The following is a 6,017-nucleotide window of genomic DNA, read 5'->3' as shown; positions in this document are numbered from 1 at the left end:
TAAGGATGGACATTCTTATGATTTGAGCGTGATAGTTGGACTGATCACCCGACTAGTTCAAGTCATGAGGGCTAGCAGTGTACCAGAGAGATGTTGGCATCAGGCAGGCAGGAAGGATGATAGTTCATAGGATGGGACGACACATGATGGAGATGGAAGTTCTACATATGTTGCAGGGATGTTTGCAGTATGTGGAAGAGTTGACATCATGGACCGAGGATGAGACAGTTGTTGATGTTGATCTTGGTGGATGACTACCAGGATGGTATGTTGTCGAGGATGACAACGATTTCAGGTGGAGGAGGATGTAAGGACCTGCGGTCCTTGGCACGCCCACCGGCACGAAGTGCGAGCTTGTTGGTGAACGAGCGAAGTGAGAAATGCAAAGTGCGAAGCTCTACGGCTAAAATGTGCGAAGGGGTATGTTATGATGCGCATAGAAGGATAAAGCGACATGTTTTATAGGCGTGGGGAGCGAAGGCTCAACCCACGGGCCGACCTCATACATTGTAATGGAAATGCGTTGAAGTGTTGGCCGACCAACACGAAGACAAGCGTTTGAACGATGCGTGAGGGCGTTGGCAAGTTGGCTTGGGCAGCCAAGACTTGCCCAATGCACCGTATATATTATGTGCGATGAAGGTTCATTTGACAAGCGCTCAAGCAAGGAGTCTTCTACGAAGAAGTGCGAGTTAAAGGGCCGCAACAAGAGAAGAAGGCGCAGGTCGTATGCGCCCAAGTCTTGGGCAGCTCGTTTAGGCAGCACGTATCTTGGGTGAAGGCGCGGGTGAGGGCGCCGAGACTTGGCACGGGTTCTTGGGTGGCTCGGGTGAGCGCCCACCCGTCGTGTAGAAGCAAATAGAACGTTGGAACGTTGGTGAAGCCGGTTGTGCGAAGAGGGTGTCTTGGTGACTTGGTGGAGTCACTCACCCGTCGTGCACGAAAACAAGGTTCGGTTGTGAAGTGCGAAAGACAGCTCGTATGAGGGCACGCCCGCCCGACTTGGGCAAAGGATCTTGGTTATCACACGGAGGTGTGATGAAGTTGTAATTTTGGCTAAGTATGAAACTTGGTGTTTCCCAAGTATACTTGTAAGCTTTGTAACATTGAAGACTGTATAATATATTATTCGGGTAGACTCATTGTTCAGGGAGTTGCCCCTCCCTTTATACTGTGCAATTGTGTTCTTAATGTATAATTGTTGTTGATAATGAATGTGTATGGGTGTTCATTGGTATAAAGGAACATTAATAATATTTGGTTGCGAAACACAAACTAAGTAGGATAAGTGGTTAGGCGTAGTCCACGAACATAAGTATTGGTGAAAAGAAAGTGTTCGGTGGTGCCGCACCTCGCCAAGAGCGGTTGAAAGACTACCGTCGGCTCGGGGGCGTGACAACCTGGGTCTAGAAGTATGGTAGAAACCTAGGGAGATATATTTGGGGCAAGGAAGGTACATCATCAAGTTGTTACAGAAATTCAAGATGATGGATTCCAAGCCTATGACTACTCCTATGATCACCAATCTCAAGAAGTTGAGGGGCCCTGACTCAAGTCTCGTGGATCCTACCTCCTATCATCAGTTGGTGGGCTCCCTAATGTATCTGGTAAATACTAGGCCAGATATATGTTTTGCAGTAAACATTCTTAGTCAGTTTCAATTGAAGCCTCGTCATGATCACTGGATAGTTGCGAAACATATATTGAGGTATCTTCGTGGCACTATACATCACGGCCTAAAGTATGATAGTAAGGAAGTCAAGCTAATTGTCTTTACAGATTATGATTGGGGTCGTTGTGAGACCGATGGAAGGAGCACTGTCGGTGGATGTTTTAGTCTAGGAGCTGCTATGATCTCATGGATGAGTAGAAAGCAAGATCCCTTTGCTTTAAGTAGTGCCGAGGTAGAATATGTGGTTACATGTGAAGTAGGAAAGGAGGTTGTTTGGTTAAGGAAGCTTTTGACAGATTTTTTCGAGAAGTCTCAGGGTCCTACTATGATTAATTGTGACAATCAAAGTTGTATTAAAATGTCTGGAGATTCCGTGTTTCATGCTAGAACGAAGCATATCAACAATAAGTTCCATTTTATTAGGAACTTGGTGCAAGATGGGATCGTGAAGTTGGAGTATGTCTCGACAGATGAACAGGTAGCAGACATACTAACAAAGTCTCTTCCTAATAAGAAGTTTGAATATCTAAGAAACATGCTTGGTTTAGTAGATATTGTTGATTGTATTGATGATAAGAGATTGGAAGAGATTTGTTGAGGCTTTGCAAGTGAAGCATTGCCTGGGAGGACATCTGGCTGACACTTTGTGTTGATGTGTAGGTCCCAAAGTAGGGAGGGTGGCATTGGTCGTAGAGCTCCGACCTCATATAAAGGTCGTTGGGTTGGTGGTTAGCAAGTAAGCCGTACCTAGAGAGGCTGAAAGCTTGAGTCCACCTTAGTCCCGCTTGGATAGATTGCCCTGGTCAGGAATCTAGTCTGTGGCATTGCGGTGCCTAAACTATTGAAAGACCAATGGATAGATTGCCCTGGTTAGAAATCTAGTCCATGGTATTGCGGTGCCTAAACTCTTCATTGTTCATATAGTTTGAGATCTTCTATTATATTTGTATATTATGAATACCTCCCTAGTTAAGAGGGAGTGTTGAAGAATGTAACTAGGTTCGGTCTTCATAAATGTATTTGAGTCATTATGTAATGTACTTGTCAAAAGAATAAAGATTCTTTTTTATTATTGTATCGATGACTTATTAAAGAACGGGTTTCATGCTTGGGTCATCATTATATTATTCAAAGTCCCCATTGTGGACTCCTAGGAGTAATATTGAGTCAATAGAGTCATTGTACAATTAAAGAGACCCTTCTTGGGCTTTGAAATCATGTAAAAAGGTTTATTATTGAGTAAAATATGATTTATGTAACCTCCACACCAAGTTGGCTTAATGGAGATCAAGTCGGCCTAAAGGACACCTATTTGACCTCACCTGGAGCCTATAAAAGGAAGGAGATCGAATTCATTTGGAGCATCTCATCTCAAGCTAGTTCGATATCTCTCTAGAAGCTAGAAAAAGTGCGAAGTGGATCAAGGAAGCCAAAAGGAGTGTGAGTTGGGTCAAGGTCAAAGAGAAGGAAGAAATTGAAGTTTTGGTGCTACTCTCTCTCTTTTGTGCCTTAGTTTGGGAGATCGAAGTCTTCCAAGTGTTGTTGTTTCTAGTTGTTGCCTGATGTCGTAAGTTGCTGCATAGTCAAAGTTGTTGGGGTGGAAGTGTTGTTGCAAAGGGGTCAAAGATCTGGAAGGGTTGACTTGGTGTGGAGGGAAGGTTTGGTCTATGTCTAGGTTGAAGAGTCTAAAAAAAACTATTGAAGGAAGAGAATTTTGATTGAGTTTTCCCCTTGAGGGGGTTTTGCCCTGGCATAGTGCCTACATCTTGTGTCTTGTGTTTTTGTGATCTTCATAGTTTAAGCAACTCTTCTCGAGAGTAGGGTTCATATCTACAGTGTGGAAAGTCTGCAAAAAATCAGGATTAAATCCTAAAATTGCGATTTTTTCATCAAAACGATTTAATCCTCTGATTTTTTGCAGACCTTTTTCAGAAACGAAAAAAACGCGATTTATTTGTTTTATGCCTAATTTTATAGGGAGTCAACCAAAAAAGTCGGTTGTCCTCCCAGGCCACGGATAAAGAGGCCAAAAAGGCCAAAAATGATATCATTTTCTTCTGTTTTTTCTCCCATTCGACGCTGTGGAGATTCATAGTTGTTTGCCATTGCCCTAGAGGAGAATATTTGTGAGTTTTGTGGTGGGGATTTGGAGATTTATCCATTGCTCAACGTGAGAGATTCAAAGTGCCAAATTGCTGCTGCCAGGTATGTATTTTAATTTCTCTCTTAGTTTTTTTTACACAAATGGCTTCTTAAATCTTTCCAGGGGCTGGGCCTTCTTCCTCTAGAGGAAAAGGCAAAGCCATTCCCTATTCCCGTAAAAGGGGAAGAGGATCTCAGTGACTAATTACTTTATGGCTTTTAGATGACTCCTGATATACATTTATTATATTTTTTGTCGATATTTTGACTCTTGAGAGTTGAGACTCGGACAAGACTCAAGATTCAAGAGTTGATTCACTATTTTGATATGTGATGTAGCACTAGACTTCATATACATATTATGTATTAGCTTTCTTTAAATGTTTATGTGGAAATGCATTTATTTGATGTTTTGGATACTCTAAATGTTAAAAGAATTAAAAATAAATGAATATTTTTGTGTTTTTTTAATTTTGCCGACTTTTTCAAAAAACTCCCGACTTTAACGAGTTTTTCAACTTTTGGATCCTTGCTGAATTAATTCCGACTTCGAGTTTTTCCACATTGCTTCATACACACATAATATGGTAATTGCTTGATGAAAGATAAGAATAGGTGCCATTTGGAGGGTTGGGCCGACTTTTCCAAGGAGGTCCGACCTGGTTATCTTGTGGACTGTTGACTCATACTAAAAAATCAAATTCTCTTTCTTTTAAATGTCCAAATGGGACATGATACAAATTAATTTTCTTTTGACTCAAAAAAAAATATTTTTGACTCTAGCATGAAGAACATGCTTAACAAAAATATAATAAATACATCAATGATATATATATATATTATGAAGACTGAACCTAGTTACTTCTTCAACACTAATGACTAATAACATGACAACTAGGTACAAATTAACATTATATTCAACAATTTTCAAAATTCTTTATGTTGAGTGATTTTGCGAAAATGTCTCGTGCTTGATATTTGTTGGAAAATATATCAATTCAATCACTTTGTTCTGGATTTGCTCTCTGATATAGTGAGTCGTGATAGCGAACTTTTACATGCTTGGTCTGATTAATAAAAAATGGATTTTTTGCCAATTTGATGGTACTCTGATTATTGCATTCAATGGGGTGGATTTATATTGAGGAAGATTCATGTCCTCTTGAGTATATTAAAGTTATCATGATTCAATGAGTATAACTTGTGATTGATATTATATGGGTCTTAAGTTATGTAATACAAGATATGAACATTGATAAATATACTCTAGACCTATGGGTTTGCTCGAGTGGTTGACTACTCTGAGCTTCATGTAGGAAGTCTAAAGTTCAATTCCTTGGGTTGGTTGTCTTTGTTGCATGCCTCTCGATTCATGATGGTATTTAGCTGTGAAGCACATGGTTGTGAAGTTTTATCCAAACAGAGTAAGCTTTTAACAAAATTACCAAGCTTTAGAATACCAATTCTTACCTTTAAAATTCATTTTCCCATGTAACCAATGCATGATATGGCTAGTTTTGTCTTATTGTTAAAGTGATTTTGTTCCAAAGTTGAACTACAATTGAGCATATGATAATACATTTTCATTTTTATTTTAGCTACAATAATTGGTTTAATTGGCTTTATTGTTACCGTGGATGGATTGTGGGAAGGTTGATGATTGCTTACAAGAGGACAAGACACAGTGTAAAAGCACTTGTACCTAGAGTTGTTTCTAATGAGGATCAAGGGGAGGTGTCAACTAGATTAGCATGTTCCATATTCAATGACATGTTGTGCATTGTTGGCAAGGAGACTTCATAATGGGGTGACATCTTTCAAATGTTTCAAAATGAGACTTTCCCTAAATTGTGTTTTGGGGATCCTAACCTAGGCATCTACCAACAAAATTAGGTGTTCTTGGCTTCATAAGGTAGTGGCCCACCCAGATGCATTCCCATGCATAGAAGTAGTCAGGTAGATCATCAAGCAAGCAAATGTAGAGGATATGATGATCAAGGATATAAAAGGGAAATTTTTAGCTTGTTTAAACCCATCTTCCATTAGAACAATATACAAAATACCCATTGAGGAGATAGAGTTCACTGACGGTTGGATAATTGCTTTCGAGAAAGACCCTAGGGAATTAATGAGGAGATGGTGGATTGCGAGAAAATAATTCAAAGTTAGAACTTCTGGTTCATATCCCACTAGCTATTTGAGA

The sequence above is a fragment of the Pinus tabuliformis genome, chromosome X, assembly GCF_031772625.1.
Source record: "Pinus tabuliformis cultivar Carrire ecotype Pingquan chromosome X, CPIR1, whole genome shotgun sequence".
Classification (NCBI taxonomy): domain Eukaryota; kingdom Viridiplantae; phylum Streptophyta; class Pinopsida; order Pinales; family Pinaceae; genus Pinus; species Pinus tabuliformis.
The sequence above is the reverse complement of the archived record's forward strand: the minus strand, read 5'-3'. Positions refer to the sequence as shown.